The sequence below is a fragment of the Cryptomeria japonica genome, chromosome 7, assembly GCF_030272615.1.
Source record: "Cryptomeria japonica chromosome 7, Sugi_1.0, whole genome shotgun sequence".
In the NCBI taxonomy this organism is placed as follows: Eukaryota; Viridiplantae; Streptophyta; class Pinopsida; order Cupressales; family Cupressaceae; genus Cryptomeria; species Cryptomeria japonica.
Genome location: NC_081411.1, coordinates 576,176,590 through 576,198,886, shown reverse-complemented (window position 1 = coordinate 576,198,886; position 22,297 = coordinate 576,176,590).

The following is a 22,297-nucleotide window of genomic DNA, read 5'->3' as shown; positions in this document are numbered from 1 at the left end:
TTACTCTGTTCTTTGACTGTTCTCTGAAATCCTTCTTGGTAACCTCTGTGTCTCTGTAACAGTCATAACACTTAGTGCTTTCACATGTCTTGCTTCATATATTTCTATATCTTCCTTTCTGTCATGCTACATGTATATCTGATCTTAATCCATGTTGTATAAATAGATCTCTTATGTCGGTGATCCATTCATTGCTTTGATCTTACAAACATGTTTTATCGATTGAATAATCATGCAAAATATTTCAATGGTTAGATGACCTTGAAATCATACACAATCTTTAAGTGCAATTTTCAATGTGATGATGGTTCTATGTTCCTTGATCTTGTAACATGTTTTCATATGTATGTCTAGGTTCAATGAATCTGGTAACACATTTAACTCGGTGTATATCAACTCGGTGTGGCATCTTTGCTGCTTGGTAGACATGGAATGATACTCGGTAGACAACTCGGTGCATACTGGGCTCTATGACTACTTTCTTCTATAACTGACTGGAATGTGCATACCGACTGAATATTTCGATAGAGATAACCGACTAGAGTATATAGAATAACTTTGAACATAAAACTAATGGCAACTTGATAAGTAGTAACACATAAAGAATTCATAAACATAAATAGATAGAACAATCTGCAAATAGGACTTCCAAACAAAGACCAATCACAAGGTCAAGTCCTAAAACTGAATCATAACCTCAAAATCACTGTTCCTTTTTATAAGCCAAATCAAGAAAGGGAATATGAACACCAATCTAGTCAAATTAAGTCCAATAAGACCCAACAATTTAAAACTAACAAGATCCACTGCCACCTTAAGCCTCTAGGATTGACCAAGAGTCAAGATTGACCAAAACTACAATCCAAATCAAAACCCAGAAAATCTACATAGTTGCTCAGAAATGCATAAAAAATAAAGAAAAACATAGCATAAAACTTGAAACTGAATTTTGATAAAAACCCATTTGAAAAAGGCTTGGTAACATACCAAAAACATACAAAAACTAAACTTAGGGAATCACACAGGGTTTTCAATCAATGATAAAGAAAAACTTATGAACTAAAACAATCAATCCACACACCTGATTTAAGAAAAATGCAATCTTTTCAAAACATGAATTAAAAAATTGATTCCAAATAGTAGATACAATCAAGCACACATTTCCAAGTCCCCCTAATAATTCATTATAACCGCAACTGCAAATTAAACTAAAATCAAAACTAGGAAATAGGAACCTACTTGGAAACCTGTGAAGAAAGATAGAGAAAGATTGAATTTTATGTCGAGTCGATAAACATGAATCCTCTTTAAATCAACAACCAAAATTCCAATAGCAAGCTCAAAGAAATTCAATCCATGCTTTAGGCAAACTAAAAAAACAAACTTCAATCCACACTGAAAAGTTGCAAACCCTACTCAAATTTCACAACCCAAAATCCTTCTTCAAAATTCTCCACAAATTATAACAATAATCCTTCTCCAAAATTTTGTGAAAAAGAATCATAAAATAAACTCTCATAAAGGAAATAATAAATAAAATTCAATCATCTAAATTAAGCTCACAAAACATGCACAAAAACTCTAATTCAAAAGTCATAAAAATAACATTAAATCAATAATATTAAATTAATTTCCAAAATAAAAAATCCCCACAGATAAAAAAATATTAAATCACCAATTAAAAATCACCTAAAAAAAGCTAACTCCCGCTTGACAAGGAAACAAAGAATAAATAATTGATTCCCTAAAAATTATTAACTCCCACTCAAAAAGAATAAATAATAAATAATTAACTCCCACTCAAAAAGAATAAATAATAAATAATTAACTCCCACTCAAAAAGAATAACTAATTAATAATTAACCCCCACTAAAAAATTATTAAATTAAAATATAATTATCCATAAAAATAGGACAACTAGTTCCACCAAAATAAAATAAAATATAATTTTCCACAATAAAAGAATTCCCACAATAAAAATATTCGCATGCACAATAATAAATCATTTAATAAGTGTAGCGTCCTAAAATTGAGACACTTGCAATTTCAACCACATTTGGGTCTTCACGATGGCGATGCAACACGGAACCTGAATGGAGACCCCGAAACTTGCTTATGACACCAAAAACTGCATTTTTCAGCACCCTGGCCTGATCCTCCTTGCACCCTGTTGTCCCTGGAGGTGGGACCATGGCGCCCAGTGCCTTGGTCCTTCTGGACTAGGGCGCCCAGCGCCCTGGTCCCCCAGGACCATGGCACCTAGTGCCCTGGTCCCTGGCCCTATTTTGGGCTCGGTCTCTTGTGGGCATCGGGTCTTTAAGTTTGCAAATTGGAAAATAATGTTTCCTGGTTGGCCTAAGGTCAGGAAAATCAGTCTATCAGCCCTAATTGACAAGTATATAAACTACATTTCCTCTCCCATTTGAGGAGGTCGAAAAGGGAAAATAAGTAAGAACAAAAGGCAAAAGCGATATTCAAACATTCAAGCATTCAAGCATTCAAGCATTCCTTCAAGCAATTGAGCATTCTAAGTCTCCATTCAAGGCTAGGTGTTGCATTCAAGACAAGGATTCAACCATTGAAGAGGAGATCACATACAACATACAACATACTACATACATTACACCTTCGCATGTAAGAATACAAACATTTACCTTTACAACATTCTCATTTCTTGGTTAATTCCAAAACCGGGGTTTGACCTAAAGGCAAACCCCTCATCCCTAACCCCCCAATCATCCCCTCTTTTCTGTGTGCAGGTTGCAGGTATGTAGCTGTAATTGAAGATCTGGAATCCTTGTGTAGAGACGAACAGATCCCCCTTTGTTTCGTAGATTTTTCGGAGGACCGTGTGCACGCCGGGCGCCATCATCCCGTCAACTTTCGCTCAAATTTGCAGAACAGCACCATCTCAACATTTTACTACTAATTCCAGGTCTGCAACTTCATCCCATATCCCTATCTCTGTTTATAAGCGAATCTTTCCTACTTTACATGCATTCTTAGTTCAATCTTTCTATCTACATTCTTTACAAAAGAGGGTATCCTTGATGTCTTAACCCTTGAAACTCATATAGAATCCAATCTTGCATTGTGTGGGATTGGATCTTGTGGGTTTCAACCCCTCTTTTGAATGTAAAGTCTCCCCTAAGTGAAAACCATCAACCCTAGTGACTCTCCCTTCTCTCTCCTTGGAGTTGGGGAGGGGAGAACGACTAGGGTTCGATTTTTCCGCTTTACAATAAGTAATATCCAATAATAGGAATATATTTATTAAATAAAAATATAATTAAAGCAAGATGAGTTTGGTTTTTGGGATAAGGTTATCTCGGTCATTTTGAAAAGAATTCTTTCTTGGAACTATAAATGGTTGTCTTTGGCTGGTAAATTGATGTTAATCAAATTTGTTCTGAATGTTGTTCCTATTTATCTAATGTTGGTATTAAAATCACCAAAATCTGTTATTGCGAACTTGCAAGGTACTCTAAGGTTGTTTCTTTGGAATAACAATAAGGATGACAAAAAGAGGCTGCCTTTGGTAGCTTGGGATAAGATTTGTCTTCCTAAGGAATTAAGTGGTACTGGTATTCGTAATTTGGATAATCAAATTTATCTTTAGGGGCTAAATTGGTCTGGAAACTTTATGATAGGCCAAAGCCTTTGTGGGCTCAGATTATGTTTGCTAAGTATTTGAATAATGGTCCCAGAGAAAGTATTTTTAAATTTTCTATTCTGCCCTCTGAATCTGTCATTTGGAATTTTTGACGAAAATGCAGAGCAGTTATTATTCCTTGTCTCTCATGGGTTGTGCATAATGGAAGGAAAGCTAGTTTTTGGGATGAAACATGGAATGAACATTGTTCCTTGATTAGCATTAGAGATTGGTCTCCCTTGATTGCAATCCTTACTTCTCTTTGGGGTGTGTATGTGGTGAACTATTTTGATATTGTTCAGAATGGTCCTCTAAAAATGGCTAAATGGAAGTCGATTGATTTCCTTGATGTGGATCTGCATTTGAAAGTAGAGTTTGATAAGATTTTGGGTGAGAGGATTATCACTCTCTCAGATTCTAAGGATGAGCTTATTTGGACTGGGAATGACTCTGGAAATTCTTCTGTTAAGGATGGTTATAACTCCCTTTTACCTACTAAAACTTGTTCATATTGGCCTTATAAGTTGTTCTGGCACTCAACTTGTTTACCTAAAGCTGGAGCTTTTGCTTGGGTGGTTGTCCAGGATAGAGTTCTAACAGGAATGAGGTTGGATAGATTAGGTATTACTTTGTTTTTCCATGTGTTCTCTGTAATAAGAACCTAGAGTCCTCTTCACACCTATTTCTGCATTGTGATTTTTCTCATGAGTGTTGGCAATGGCTGATGAGTAAATTAGGTTTATCTATTGTTATTGGTAAGGATCTTGTTTCTCACTTTTGTTCTTGGCCTCTCATGTTTTGCATCATCTTTCTATGCACGCCTTTGGATTATTTCTCCCTCTATTGTGCTCTGGAACATTTGGCTTGAATGAAACAGTAGGATTTTCAAAAAGGTGTGTTCTTTTGTATCAGATGTTTTGCAAAAAATTGAAGCCTCTATTTCGGAGGTTGCATTGTCATACATTTATAAGAACTTGGGCAACCAGTCTTCTTTTTCCCATTGGGATAATAGGGTTACTAGAGTTTGGAAATCCCTCTCGATCTTACCCTCTCATGGCTCAGTCTCCAAGAGTAACAAGTCCTTAGGTCAGAGGTTGTTGACCAAGTGGAAAAATCCTCCTTGGGGACACTTCAAACTTAATTTTGATGGTGCCTCCTGGGGAAACCCTGGGAAGGCAGGGGTTGGGATGGCCATTTTTTATCATAATGTGCAACTCATTCTTACTAAATGTCATGATATTGGTATTAGTACTAATAATTTCGCGTAGTATCAAGCTTTATCCTTTGGCTTGGATATGGAAATTTCATTAAGGATCAAAAACATAGTGATTGAGGGTGACTCTATGGTAATAATTCAGAGTGTTATGAAGAAATTGAATTGCTGGAAGTTGCATTATTTTCTTGATCATATTTTACAAAAGTTAGATTCTTTTGATTCCTTCTTAATATGTCATTGTTATAGAGAAATTAACATAGTGGCAGATTTTTTGGCTAATCTAGCTATTGATAGAAAAGCACATTTTCGTATAGTTGATCTCAAATAAATTCTTTCTAAAGTTTGGGAAGGAGTTCAGAATGATTAATGCTTCGTATGCTTCTATTGCAATTTGGTATCTAAATGATTTAATTCTTGGTGGTTTTATATTCCTTTCCCACCCTCCTTGAATTGTCGGGTTTGTGTACATGATCACTGTATGGATGACTATTGTTATATGTTTGGTATTTGAAGTAGAAATTGTATTTCTACTTTATGTACTCATGATATGTCATGCCCTGCTAGGGAACTCGGTTGGACAAGAATAAAAGTTCCAAAATATGCTACAATTTTCTTTTAATATAACATACATCTACCACTTCTAGAAAGTAAACATACTTAATGCCCTTACAGGTTCCCTTTAATGTTCATCAACATAATTGAAAGATATAACAGCTTAACACATAACATAATGTGCATAAAATAAACATACAATGATCTTCTTAATTTTGAGCATGCTATAATATTTCACAACACATTAACTTTACTATCTATTTGATACGCTACAAAGCTTTTATCATTTCATTTGAGACCAAAGTAAAAGTACATAACAATCCTATTTCCCATAATCCCATTCCCACTATAGAATAAATAACTATCCTTTGCATCATTTTCCCCTTGATTATTATTTACAACATCCATGCAATTAATATTTTTCATTTGATAATGACATATATAATAATGCAATTGTAGTTTCTATTCATGCCTTCTACTCAATTTTCATAACAACACAATAAGATCATAAAGAGATAGGATAGGAAGGGTAACATAGCTTTTAAAAACATTGTTTCAAATACAAAGTAATAATCCCTTATCATAGTTCCTATAAACTACCCTCCATTTTACAGTGCTTTTCATAAAATTAAATGTTTATTATAAGGCCATTCATGGCTTACAAATAATCTTTACAATATTTGAATGTACTAGTTCAAAAGCAAGGTCTTCAACATCTTCAACCAAGAATCAAGAAGCATCATCAAAAGAGACCATGAACACATCTCAAAAAATATTTACCACCCAACCATGTGGAACCACAAGGGTCCACTCCCCAATGCCAGGAGATAAAAACAAGGTCCACAAAAGTACTAGAGCAATACTAAGGCCATGAGACATGTTTCCCCAAAACAATAAACAAGAACCACATATCACATAACAACATCAAATAACATCACAAGAGAGAGAGAACCAGAACACCTACTAGGTGGGTGTCATCATATAGCCTTAATGTCGGGATCCACCCTGCCTACCATGTACCACGATCCCCTCTCAAAAGGATCCACCTAGCTTATAACAATGGTCATGGTACTCCAACAGGCCTATATGGACTAAAATAATCATTTATCTTGTATTAGTGTGTTATAGCCCAACCCAACCCAAGTTCATTTTAAAAAGGTTATTACTTGAATTAAACCCACTCATGGGATCTCCTAACAACCACTTTGGGTCTTGGCAACTTATAGTGAGCCACCCACCTAGGGTATCTAGTTACCCTACTCAAACATTCATCAAATAAATAAAAAAAATTCATCTCACATAATCAGCATATAAGTTCAAGTACTCTCCCATGTCCTCGAAACCATAAGGATGAGTTTGACCCTTATCTCTAAGCCACAATCAAGCATGAGAAAGAGGTGGCTAATGCATAACATATACAAAACACTTATTTTTTTATTTTTTTTCATGAACACCTCACATACATGAATTAGAGGTCTTTAAAATAGAGGTACCTACTATAGAAAGCACCCAAACCCCTAGGAAGGAAAAGCAACCCAAAGAACAATTCAAAAACCCATAAAATTGAACCATGTTTCGTTGTTGTTTAATAGATATTTATCTTGATAAATGGTTTGAGTGAAGACTAAAATATATTTGAGAGAATAGTATAATGATTTATATTTAATTTGAAATAATTTTTAGCCTCAACTAAAGACTATAATAAAAGTTTAAATAAATTTTCTTAAAACTATTTAAAACCCTCTTTGATAAAGTTGTGTAAAAGGGTTTGCTCATAAATTCATTTTAAACCATTAAAAGATGAAATATTTTGGATTATTATAATATTTGGAGTTATCTTTCATATCCATTTATTTTAGAATCATTTGGTTTTAGTTTGAGGAAAATATTTGATGCCCTAGTGACACAAATAATGAATTTGTTTTGAGTATTTATTGACAGAAAATTAGTCTTGGTATGGGGAACTTAACTTTCAAATGAACTGTTGGATTTTCCTACATTGTGGACATGTTTTAGTAAACCTATATTTCTACGTTTTCACCGAAGAGATTTGAAAAATATTATCTATAATGAAAGTTATGAATAATAGAATCAGAACTATCAAAACTAGGACAATAATAAGAATAAAAATCTTGTTTGTTGGGTTGATACTTGACACTTGAAGAATAGTTGTTGGTTGAGATATGACATTTAATTATAGATGTATTTTTATATTTGAATCACTACAGATCATAAATAATTTTTATATAAAAGATAAAAAATAAAAAATAAAAATAAATACAAGAGTCATTACTCCCCAACATGACACTCATTTTCTCCAAATTGAATTTCCCAACCAAAGCATATCCCTAACACAAACAAGGAAAGAAGCAGAAGAAAGTATTTCCAGAATAATATATAGATTTTTATTTTTAAATTTTCATCTAATATTCATTTAAATTATGCAAGCATAACATACAGCACAAAAATCACAACACAAGCAAGCCACATGGATTCTTCCTGGAATGAGGCCTACCTTGGGTTCTGCAGAGAAAAAATCGTTTAAGAAAAAAACAAGAAAAAATTCAACCCCTTCCTGTGCAAATCTCTCTTCCTGCTCCTAAACCCTCAAATTTCTTCTGATTCATCTTGCCTGAAAATACCAACCCCTTCCTCCAAAATACAAACTTCAATAAATAATACCAACTTGTATAGTTAGAGAGGTTGTTTTACGAGAAGAAACCGTTCCAACCTCTATGGTTGGTATTATTTATTAACACTAACTATAATAGTTTATTTAAAATTTAATAGATACCTCGCGGAAATAAGTATACTAAATACTAGATAGCTAAATAAAAATCTCAAATAACACATATAGCTCAATGGTAACTATCAAGACTCATATAAGAGAAGTCATAGGTTCAAAACTCATTGACTAAGATAACATTATTTTAAACCTCGATCTTTTTATTTTATCCCTTTTTTTTATATATAGAATTAATAAAAACAAATCTTATATTACACACACACACACACACACACACACACATATATATATATATATAACATAATACATCTATATTACTTTTCTTTCATCTTTTTAATGCAACATAACATAAGCCACTTAAATCATTTAATGTGTAGGTATCATATCAAAGAAATAATCAAATATTATATAAAAATCATTATCAACAACATCAATCAGAACCAATCAAAATACTCAAACCAATACCCATCATAAACATGACATTGCCCAACCCTCAAGATAGAGTTATCTTCCTAATTGGGAGACCTACGTCCAATAGGTTTACTTGTGGGAACCTTGGTGTTATCTCCACAACAACAACATTCAAGGATTTAGAGGCACACTCAGACCTGTGTAGCCAGGTGGATTTGATGCCTAGTACCTACAATCCTACATCACCAAAACGATAGAAATATATATCCATATACGAATGACAAACAAGGAGGGGAAGTGTGACATCGTGTGGGTCTCCGTAGAGTAACTACGACTACCTCCCCTCATCCTACAAATATCTCATACATTAATCTATTCCAAGCATGATTGGGTTAGCATTGTTAGCTTGAGATAATAAACATATACTATAGCAGCCATATGAAAAGATTATCATAATGAAATCATGTACATAAACCAATGAAACCCCTAACTCACTAATGCATCAAATAACATACTGAACCATAAAGGTGCAAATATAACTAAATATGTCTCATCATCTACTCTAACAAGGAAATATAGAGTCCAATATCACCAAATATAACAAATAATGTCCATGCCAAGAAAAGTCGCTAGGTTGGATATTACATGATATGCTATGTCATTCAAAAGGTGAGGGTGTGGATATTCATGATACACTCAAGGGTGGTGGTATGTGTGATGTAAATTTTTGGATTTTTAGCTTAAAATGGATATTGGCATGTGTGAGGTATTATCTATTGTACGTACTTGGGCTATTATTGTTTGACGATGTCTCCATACTAACTTAAAGATTGTTTGTGTGAGTTTGGTCGTGGTAGGAATGACATTGTTCTATGATGTTTGTAATCATTTTTTGGCATTTGTGTTTTCTCCCATTAAGATAACATTGATGGCTGTCGGGTTTGAAGTGTTGTTATGTATTGTGAAATTTCACATCGACACAGTTTGCAATCCTGAAATGATATTTTATCTATCTTTTGTGTCGTCAACAAGGTGGTAAGTTGTTGGCAGACATTTATTACTTCTTTTTGTGCCTTTCGCTTAGACTATTTAGAATGTGGTAGGCTGAATTTTGTTTCACATGCACTGTGGGTTGTCTTGGTGTGATTGTTTCTGCAAATGTTGGGTCTCTTATCTTCTATAAAATATACAGTGATGCTTGAATCTGTGGTTCCGGAGGAAGAAAATGAGGATAATTATCAAAAGATCGGTAAGGTTTTTAACCCGTTTTCTCCTATGGTGGCTTATGAAATCCGCAAGCTTTTGGCGAATCCTTGGTTGGAAATTTGTCTTAATATTTCTTACTCTGAGATTATGTCTCAATTTGTTACAATTTGTTATGATGTTTTACTTGATGTGGAATTGGTTTGTCTCCTGGTCCCCACATTCATGTTTCCAACAATGTGTAATAGGGATATGGTTTTTTCTGCTTTGGATAGTTATCATTTTGATGTGGGGACTTTCTATTACAGTGGTTTTCTTCCTTGTTATGAGCTTTTGGGTAATGGATGGTATGGTCAATTATTGTTTGAATTAAGAATGGGGCTGATATGTGATACCATGGATGATAACCGGGCATGTATGGAGTTTCTTGTGAATTGGGTACCTGCTAAGATTATGGATAAAGCTTTGGTTGTTTTTGAAGCTTTGCACTCATTACTTTCTTTGAGCTTTCTTTTTTTTTCTCATGCACGGTGAAATTCCCTCTAAGGGTTGTTCCTCCTTCGGATGCAGCTAATGATCCCCCAGCTGAAGGCACTAGCACTTGGTTTTTAAATGTCTGATACTTTTCTATGATATCTTGGATATGTGGTATAATTTTTGATGCAGGTATGGGTAAATTTGGTTTTCATAAGCCAGGCTGAAGAATCTTTTGCTCCCCAATTGGTAAAAGCATATGGGCTTCTTGGTGTCTTTGCATGATTTTGTTGAGGAGATATTTGTTGACTTCCAGCTCTTCATTATGTAGTCAGTTGAGCTTATGTTTTGTTGGATATAACCATATGATGAACTATTGTATCAAGAAAAGTCCTATGGGACCTCATTGTATCTCTCAAATGAATGGGTTTGGGCGGGTTATATGATCAATTGGATATGTAAAAGTTATTTTATAAGGGTAGTATAGTTTGGTTTATATAAGGCGATAACCAGAGGTTTTCATGCAGGTTCTTTCCTATTGGTATGCCTTTTGAACCCGTTGTAAAAAAATATTAAATATAATAAAAAAAATTAGTGGCTTGTCCCCTTTTATTGAATATATATATAATTAAAGCAATAATAAACAATAATTATTTATTAGTTAATTTATAACACTCAAGCTATAATTAATATCAATAATTAAGATAATCATAAAATCCCACAGACTCAAATAAATCATAAAATAATATCAATATCAAGACTTACCACTAACAACAAAGTGATCAGATATTGTCTACTTGATGATTCTGATGGGATGAAAATAAAGACTAGATAGTTGTCCCTAAGTTATGGTACTTGCAACCTGCACAAAACATATATACATGTATATATATACATGTGTATATATATATATACACATGTATATATATACATGTATATATATATATATCTATACATGTACATGTATATATATATATATATATCTATATATATATATGTATATATATGTATATATATATGTATGTATGTATACATGTATATATATATACATGTATATATACATATATATATATATACATATATACACATACATATGCATATACATATATACATATACATATATAAATATATATGTATGTATGTGTGTGTGTGTGTGTGTGTGTGTGAACATTGACTGTAAATGCTATTTTATGTGTAAAATAGATCTTTATTGTATTGTTTGCTTGGGGTTTAGGGTGAAGAGAATGATTCCATATTAGCTCCATACGACGTCATGGTTTACTTTATATTTATATGCATGTGTGTGTGTGTGTGTGTATATGTGATAGTTCTAATACTTAATATAAGTACAGATCCAATAGCCAACAAGATGAGAGGGGGGGGGGGATGAATCATACAAACTTAATCATCCATAAAAACATCAGATTCAACCTCGGTAATATATATATATCAGTCATATGACCAAAAACTGTCAAACATGCAAACTCAAAAGCATATGAACAATATAAACCTCATAACACCATATTTAACGTGGAAACCCAAATAGGGAAAAACCACTGTGGGATTTCAGACCCACTAAGAAATATACTCTTCTAGAGTATGCTCGGTTAAAATAAAATCCTGTTAAAGATTACAAACACATTGCTAGATGTGACCCGGTTAAGGGATTTCCCTCAGATCTGTTAGGATCTTCACTTTGTTAGAAGTGACCTTGTTAAAGGATTTCAAACACTCAATCAGAATGTCACCTTGCTAGAGGATTTACATATAAGACTGTTAAGTCCACTCGGTTAAGAGATTTCCTGTCACTTTCACAAAATAACAGTAATAAAGATATGTCTACAACTTCACATCTAAAAATGCTAAAGTAGATTCCTATTTGTTCAATACAATTTAGACATAGAACTAATCTTGTCTATTTGTTGGGCATCTACACTCTATTATTCTAACAGGTCTTCAAGCTTCTGTGCTCGGTAATCACTATGTAGCATCCATGTGCATACACTTGCCTGCATGCATTGTTTATCAACAGTTTCCTATTTATAAACAATCTTCTAACTACTTAATCTCCTTGATCATGTTTCCCATGATCAATCATAGCCATCAGATCTTCAATCTTGTCCAGGTTCAATGTATCTTTCGATCTGAAAATGTTTTACCCCACCTTGGAACTTGCATTGTCACCTTGGAACTTGTGTTAGGGTATTACGGTTCAATCTAAGTTGTAGATCTTCATGTCGACTTTCCATTGCCTTAGATTCATTAACAAACTTCTTCCACGGCTTACCAATCATTGATCTACTTGAGCTCATCAGCTTCTTTCATTAAATATCACATGTAAACATTTAATGCATTCTGTTATAGCTTGGTTGTAACTCAGTAAATACTAAACTTCACTCGATAGACATTTTGCCTTCATTAACCGATAGCGATAACCTTAGGGTTTACCGACTAGGTTCTTTGCCTGATAACATAGTATAGTATTAGCCTTTACATTTTACAACATATGTATGATGTTAAAACAATCTAAAACATCATGATCTCATCATTGTCTGACTCGGTAGTAGCTACCCATTGAATAACTTATCCCCTTATTCATCATATTCTTTCCTGTGTCTTTTACCGACTTCTTTATACTGAATTAGAAAATCAATTTCTTGACATCAATGACAAAATAATAATATCAAGATAGTAAAACATCTTTAATCACTTATGTCCATAATCATCAACAACCTTCTCAATATCCTTATTGAAATGTCAACAATCTTTCATTGTCTGTTATAATGTAATATTGCCAACAATCTCCCCCTTTGGCATTGATGGCAAAACCAATTGATTTGACCTTTAAAAGATTTGGATTGCTGTGATTCTGAAATGCTTGAAATGCTCTCCCCCATACATTAGACTTCTCTTCTGTTTTCAATCTGTAGTCTTCTCTCAGTCTTCTCTCATATATTAGTCTTCTCCTCCTTTGCTAGGTCTTCTCCCCCTTTGGTAGGTCTTCTCCCCCTTTGACAACAATGCCAAAAAAGAAAACAACTAAAACATAATTTCTTTCTGTAAGAAGTTATTTCTTGCTATTGTGTATCAACTGAGTCTCAGTCAGAGCATTTGTCTTCAATTCCTATTCCTTGTATCATTCTTTGTATTAGTCCAGTATTAATTCTAGTACACTTTTAGAAAACATTCTAAAGTGTATAACTCCAGTATCAACTCCCCAAAAGATATTCAATAGAGTCATTGAATTGACGCTTTCACCGAATTTAGTCAATGAATGGAAGATAGGGGTAGGACCCCTAACTTACTTCTGAGATATTCAAAAGTATCCTTTGGTAGTGGCTTGGTGAAGATACTCAAAAGTGTCCCTTGGCAGTTGCTTGGTAAAGATATCTGCTATTTGTTCCTTTGTGCTAACATACTCCAACACCACTTTCTTCTCTTGAGCTTCTTCTCTAAGATAATGATATTTGATAGAGATGTACTTTGTCTTAGAGTGCATAACAGGATTCTTTGAAATATTAATGGCAGTATTATTATCACAGAATATAGTTACTGGCTCGGTAACTTTCTCATTTATACCTTCCAATAGTTGTTTGATCCATGCAATGTTGGTGCAATTCAGTGCTGCAACAACGTATTCAGCTTCTGTTGTTGACTGAGAAACACATCCTTGTTTATTGCTAAGCCAACTCACTAGTCTTTCTCCTAAGAGGAAAGCTCCTCCACTTGTGCTTTTCTTGTCACCAATGTTGCCTGCCCAATCAGCATCAGTATAAACTTTTAAATTAAAATCATTTCCTTTCGGATATACTAAGCCATAATCTTTAGTGCCTTTTAAGTATCTGAAAATTCTTTTGATTGCTATCATGTGTGTTTCCTTAGGATCTGCAGAAAATCTTGCAACAATACCTACTGCATGTGCTATGTCTAGTCTGCTGTGAACAACATATTGCAACTTTCCAATCATAGATCGGTAAAGTATCTCATCAACAAATGCAGATTCATCATTCTTTGATAGTTTACAGTTGGTAGTCATAGGAGTACTTACTGGTTTTGAATCCTCCATTCCAAATTTCTTCAAGATTTCCTTTATGTACTTGGATTGAGTAATGAAAATCTCATTTTTCATTTGCAATATCTGTAAACCTATAAAATACTTTATCTCACCGATTAATGACATCTCAAATTCTTTTCTCATTTCATTTCCAAAGTTCTTGCATAAAGAGTCATTTCCACAAAATATAATATCATCAACAAATATGGCTAAGATCAGTATTCCATTTTCATCATTCTTCATGTACATATTATTGTTCTCACTTGTCCTTATAAAACCAATCTTAATCAAATAAGAGTGCAATCTTTCATACCATGCTCTAGGTGCTTGTTTCGGACAATATAAAGCTTTGTTCAATTTACATACCTGATCTTTATTATTGTCTTCAACAAATCCTTCAGGTTGTTCAATGAAAATTTCTTCTTCTAATATTCCATTCAGAAATGCAGATTTGACATCCATTTGATATACCTTGAAGCTCTTGAAAGTAGCATATGCCAACAATGTTCTTACTCCTTCAAGTCTAGCAATAGGTGCAAAAGTCTAACCATAATCAATACCTTCTTCTTGGGCATAACCTTTGCAAACTAGTCTTGCTTTATTTCAAATGACTTCCCCTTTTTCATTTAGCTTGTTTTTGAAGATCCACTTTGTACCGATTACATTTTTGTCCTTCGGTCTTGGGACCAGTGTCCATCTGTCATTCTTTTTGATTTGATCAATCTCTTCTGTCATAGCATTTATCCAATCTTCACTGTTAAATGCCTCTTTCACTACTCTCGGTTCAAATTCAGATATCAAACATGTGTTCTGTCTCAGTTTGTTCCTTGTCATCACTGGATCATCCTTATCTCTTATAATCTGACTTGGTGCATGATGTCTTCTGACATACTTGGCTAATACAGGCTCGATAGGCTCTGTATGATCTTCTTCATCACTCAGTAACTGGATATTTTCTTCAATAGTTTTCTCGGTAGGACTTCTCGGTTGCACATAGACAAATCCATCATAGTCTTCTGGTTCTTTGGAGTTTCCTTCATCATTTCTTTCTGCAAATTCATCAATTTTCACATTTGCACTTTCTACTATTTTGTTAGATGATTTGATCAGACATTTAAATGCTTTTCTTCTAGAAGAATAACCTAGAAATGTTCCTTCTTCACTTTTCCGATCAAACTTGCCATTTCTATCATCTTTATGAACATAGCATTTACTTCCAAAGATTTTAAAATAACTTACATTAGGTTTCTTGCCATACCAGATTTCATAATGTGTCTTCAAAGTACCTTTCTTCAATTGAACTCGGTTCAAGGTGTAAACAGCTATGCTTATTGCTTCTCTCCAAATTTATTTGTGGAACCTTCTTCTCAATCATCAGTGTTCTAGCACAATCCACAATAGATATGTTTCTTCTTTCAGCTATTCCATTATGCTATGGAGTTCTCAGTGCAGAGACTTGTCTTTTTATAACATGATCATTGCAAAATAGGTTGAACTCATCAGATGTGAACTCTCCTCCTCTATCTAATCTAAGACATTTCAGTTGTCTTCCTGTTTCATTTTCAACTCTAGCCTTGTACCATTTAAACATTTGAAAGGCTTCTGATTTTTCTTTTAAAAACATTACTAACATCATCCTTGAATAATCATCCACAAATAATATGAAATACTTATCACCATAGTAACTTTGAACTTTCATAGGACCACAAAGACCAGTGTGCACAAGATCTAAAATTCCCTTAGAAGTGTAGGACTTACTTGTAAAGCTAGATCTTGTCATCTTACCCATCTGGTATCCTTGGCACATAGCATTCTCAGGTTTTTCAATACTCGGTAGACCTCTTACTCGGTGCTTCTTACTTATTTTGATCAGATTATCAAAATTAACATGACAAAACCTTTTATGCCATAACCAAGTATCATCAATCTTTGCATACAAACACTTATTGTAAGTTCAATCAAGGTGAAATGTATTACCTTTTGTTTGTATCCTGGTAGCAGCTAGCTTTCCATTCTTGTCATGAAATTTGACAATTCCTTTATGAAATTCTATTCGGTAACCTGTGTTATTTAGCTGTGCTACACTCAAAAAATTGTATTTCAAACCTTCAACCCAATAAACATCATTGCATCTTGCATTATCAAGAAGTGTTATAGATCCTTTACCTCTTACCGGACATGGTCCATCATTACCAAATCTAACATAGCCTCCATCATAATCTTCTAACATAACAAACTTGTGTTTATCTCCTGTCATATGATGTGAGCATCCACTATCTATAATCCAAGAATCATTAGTGTTTATGTGAGATATTAGGGCTTTTTCTTCATCCCTTTCTTCATCTGATCCATCCTTGATAGCCACATAAACAACTTCCTCTGTATAAGTCTCATCTGATTTATCATTGTTAGATTCCTCATCAGCTATTAAGCATGTCTTTCTATCTCTTCTTCTGAAATCTCGGTGTCCTCTGTAATGATTATCTTTATGTCTGTCATCTCGGTAATCTCTCTTTTCAGTAAAATCTTTGTTAGGACAGTTAGAAGCCATATGTCCAATCTTATCACAATTGAAAAATTTCAAAGGTAGTTTTCCTTTATACTTACCTTTGCCTCTCGGTAACCTTTTGGCCAATAGTGCTTCAAACTCTTCTTGCTTTCTGATTTCTTTATACAGTATGCGTACTTCTTCCATGTTTTTCCGAAATCTTTCACTTGCTCCACTGTGATCTCCTTCAGAGTACTTATACTTTCTTTCATTGTAATCATTAGATTCATTCAGATGAAAAGAACTAAATGCAGATTCAACTTTGTTTATCGATGACCCACTATTATCAAAATTACTTAACTCAAATGCATGTAGCTTACCAATAGTAGCATCCAAAGAAACTAACATATTGGGTACAGACCTCAATTCATTGATTGCAGAGACTTGGATTGCATAGGCAGGTAGAAGGGTTCTTAACAACTTACTTGTTACATCCTTTTCTTCAATAGTTCCTCCTACTCCTTTGATTTGATTTATAATCTCCTTTAGTCTTGTACTGTACTGGGTTATGTTCTCACCTTCATTCATCCTCATAGATTCAAGTTGTCCTCTTAAACTATCTACTTTTTCTCTTTGAACATGTTCATCTCCTCCATATACAAATATGAGCTTAGTCCACATTGCCTTTGCATCAGTACATCCTTCTAGATCATTAAACCTTGAATCAATCAATGTAGATGTTATTTCAATCATTGCTTGAATATGTTCTTGCTTCACCTTTATCTCTTCCATTGTCAATGGATAGGTGCTCAGTGCAACAAAGTAATTCTCTAGATAGTATATAGCATATTCTCCAACTCCTAATAGATGTAGCTTCATCCTTTTCTGCCATGTAGAGAAACTTGACTTGTTTAGCTTCGGTGCATCCCTCTTATACATCTTTGGATCTTTAACTCAAGTGCCTTTAAACTTTCCTTTCGGAGTCCAAAGCTCTGATACCAATTGATAGTTCTGATACTTAATATAAGTACAGATCCAATAACCAACAAGATGAGAGGGGGGGGGTGAATCATACAAACTTAATCATCCATAAAAACATTAGATTCAACCTTAGTAACATATATATCAGTCATATAACCAAAAACTGTCAAACATGCAAACTTAAAAGCATATGACCAATATAAACCTCATAACACCAGATTTAACGTGGAAACCCAAATAGGGAAAAACCACTGTGGCATTTTGGACCCACTAAGAAATATACTCTTCTAGACTATGCTCGGTTAAAAGCAAATCCTGTTAAAGATTACAAACACATTGCTAGATGTGACCCGGTTAAGGGATTTCCCTTAGATCTGTTAGGATCTTCACTTTGTTAGAAGTGACCTTGTCAAAGGATTTCAAACACTCAATCAGAATGTCACCTTGCTAGAGGATTTACATATAAGACCGTTAAGTCCACTTGGTTAAGAGATTTCCTGTCACTTTCACAAAATAACAGTAATAAAGATATGTCTACAACTTCACATCTAAAAATGCTAAAGCAGATTCCTATTTGTTCAATACAATTTAGACATAGAACTAATCTTGTCTATCTGCTACGCATCTATATTCTGTTATTCTAACAGGTCTTCAAGCTTCTGTGCTCGGTAATCACTATGTAGCATCCCTGTGCATACACTTGCCCCCGCATGCATTGTTTATCAACAGTTTCCTATTTATAAACAATCTTCTAACTGCTCAATCTCCTTGATTATATTTCTCATGATCAAGCATAGCCATCAGATCTTCAATCTTGTCCAGGTTCAAAGTATCTTCCGATCTGAAAAATGTTTTACCCCACCTTGGAACTTGTGTTAGGGTATTGCGGTTCAATCTGAGCTGTAGATCTTCATGCCGACTTTCCATTGCCTTAGATTCGTTACCAAACTTCTTCCATGGCTTACCAATCATTGATTCGCTCTAGCTCATCAGCTTCTTTCATTAAATATCACATGTAAAAATTTAATGCATTCTATTATAGCTCCGTTGTAACTCGGTAAATACTAAACTTCACTCGGTAGATATTCTGCCTTCATTAACCGATAGTGATAACCTTAGGGTTTACCGACTAGGTTCTTTGCCTAATAACATAGTGTAGTATTGACCTTTACATTTTACAACATATGTATGATGTTAAAACAATCTAAAACATCATGATCTCATCATTGTCTTGTTGGTACTAATTAAATTTGAGCCAAAGTTTATAGGCCCATTTCAAAATTTTGCTCTGTATGTCAGAAAGGCACCTAAATGAGTCAGTTTGAATGCCTAGTTAGCAAGGGGGTAAAATGGAGCCCGTTGATTTTCAGAGGGTAAGGCTCGGGATTCATGTCCCACACCTTTCATTTGGCCTATTCAATGATGTGAAACTTTTAGAATTCAATTTGGATAAGTTTATGAGGTACCCAGTTTGAGGGGTGAGCTGAAAGTGTATTCTAGGCAAAAATGCAGATTCTATTGAGTAGCCTAATTTGAGCGATTACATCTTTTTCCCTGTTGATCGTCATGGAGAAATTCAAAAAGGATTAAATTCTATGCATTAATGTGAGTCAGCCTGCAAAATTTCAGGTCTTGACGAATTCGTTTGCTCAATTTTTGAAGTCAAATCCGTTTGCAGTTTGTGTGGTTTGACTAGTCCCTGTTTTGACAGCTAGTCGGAGCCCTATTTTGCATAAGTGTAAAAGTTGCCTCAGTAAGCACCATGTCAGAATGTTTGTTCCAGGCTAATTTTGGTATAAATGATGAGCTACGTTTCAAATTTTGAGCCTCCACCAATCTGTTTGATCAGTTTTCAAAAGAGCTCATTTTACCATCAAATTCAGTTATCCGCACTCCAGTGTTATATCAGTTAATGTAGCCATTTTTGTGAGCGCGCCATTTGCATCCTGTCAGTCTGGTGATCAAAATGATAATTCAAAGATTTAATATGTACTTTAAGGTACCTATGTTCCAAATTTGAGGACCTAAGGAGGTCGTTTGATATTTTTGAGAAAGGCGTCATGTGTTGCCAGGACATCGACTTCATCAGGTCCGCAGTGTCGACAAAGCCAGTTAGGCATTTTCGGAAATTAATAGCTCTTTGCTCGGGACTCATCTTGAGAAACTGTTTGGTATAAGTCATCCTTGTATATTAGAGTACATGCCTGTCAGATGGCGAGCTCCAAAAAGGTGTTTTGACAGGTTTGAAAATTACGTCTTCGCGATTAAACGCGAAAATTGTGGCGTAATTGCCTGAAGGTTGTAAAATGCGGATTAATGATCCGAAAAAAATGCCGATCATTTCCAGAGGTGTGTTTAAAGTTCCTGAATCATTCCAGAGCTCAGTTGCATGAAATCGAAAAAAAATTTAGTCGGACCCACTTTGGGGCCCGACCTGGCTCTTGCCCTTGCATTGTTTTTATTGGCGACTTTGTTCACTGAGAGATTTTTCAGAATGTCTAAATATGGATTGTAATCATGAGACATGTCATGAGGTTTGAAAAGACTGTAGACTTCCAGGCAATTTCAGATTGGCGGTTTTAATACCAAATCCTCCTCCAGCGACAAAGAAGAGATTTTAAAAAATGAAAATGTATTTTGGAAATGGTGTGGAATGGAGGGGATTGATCATCTAGCAAATATAATTCGCATAATGAATTGGCTTTCCTTTTTCTATTCACGTGGTGTTTGGTTTGAAGAGCCATTTCAAACTGAAGCAATGCTTTTGGCAAATGACTTTACCAGCAACTCCCCTACATTCAAGAAGAGGCAAATGAAACTCCAGGAAAAATGAAACAGCAAAAATGTATGATGTTGTTTTAGTTGTATGTGCTATGGAAAAAGAGCCATGAGAGACCTTTCAACAAATGCATATGGGCATCCCTCTCCGCGTGAAACATTGCCAGGCATAAATCCAACTCCAAAAGCAAATTTCAATTGGCATGAAGCCAAAGTCTCTCTGCACAAATGAGAAAGGGGCAATTCAGAAATTTTAGCAGCAATGCAATGGTGTGAGTTTGATGGAGAGAAGCATTAGAAAACACTCCAAACAAATGCCTTTGGCTGGTGTAAAGCCCAGTTTTTACAACCTTTGCCAAAACCCTCCCATGTATGTGGTAAAAGGCATTTGTTGGAGCTAAACCAGCAACTCCTCCCTCTCACGTGACATGGTGGAGGACTATTTTAAAGTCTTAAACAAATCTAAAGAAAGAAACAGCATCCATTCTCACATGCTCTCCCAACTACAACAGCAACAACAAACTTCACAATGCTTTTTGCAGTCAAATTTCCCCATTTTCCTCTAACCTGGACATAAGCGTTGAAGTTGGCTACAACAGAAAATTAGCAAATGAAATTGCTAAGGGTTGCATGAATGACAATGTTCTGAGGAGGAAGGAGGGTATTGATCTTTACCTTATGCATAGAAACCATCAGTAAATGCATCATGGTAGGTGTAAAATGCCAATGTCCTCCCTGCGTAGTGGCTGTTGGGAAGCCATGTTTAAAAATTAAGAAAATAGCATTTGTTTTCCTCTCTGTATGGTCCATGCCTCTTGTGTAGTGTTTGAGGGAGCCTGCAGTCAAGAGCCAAAGTCTCACATGGCATGTAAAAAAGACCAGCAAAAAAATTCAAACAAAATGCAATGCAAATATGGTAAGTATGAACTCCAACATTCCCCCACGTGGGAACCAGTAATGGCTGAATGCCATTCTAAACTCTCAAGCACAATGTATTTTGTGGGGTTTTTAAAATGAAGCCCCTATGTGTAGTGGATAAGGAAGAGGCGCCATGAAAAGACTCAGAAAAAAGCTTTCAAAAAATGCAGTCCCAGGCATAGGCCTTAATCCCACATGCACTGGGAAGTGGTTCTTTTTGGTATATATAAGCAAAATCGCATAGTAGTAATATGTCTAAGCCATAAATGCTTTTGATGGATGGTGTCTATGGGAGCCTAAGGTGGGCCCACACGTGAGCACGGATCCCGAGGCGATGAAGGAGGTGACTCGGCAGTGACCAGGTGGACCGCACATAGGCACACTTCCCGAGGCAGATAGGTGGAATTTTGCAGAGAAAAGCAGATTAACCAGTGAGCATGTTCGGTGGAGATCAACGGCTCATGCTACTTCGCGAAGGGAAGATGTGCGTAGTTTAAACCCTGTGAAGTTGCGTAAACCAGGTGGTGCACAGGTGGCAGGTACAGTCAGATGTCCAGCAGGCGGGCCAGGTGAGGTGGTGCATAGGTGGCGATGACATGGCACTAAGGTGGCATACATGTGGCGGCCAGGTGACGGATGAGCAAGCAAACATGTGGCGGTGATGAGGTGTCATCCCAGGTGGCACCCAGTGGACCTCATCAGCCAATCAGATCCTGCCACGTGGCAAAGCATCAGGAGCATGATTAGAGCCAAAAAATTAAAATTAAAATTGTAAATGATATAGTTTCAACTATATTAAATTTCGAAAAATTTAAATGATTGAG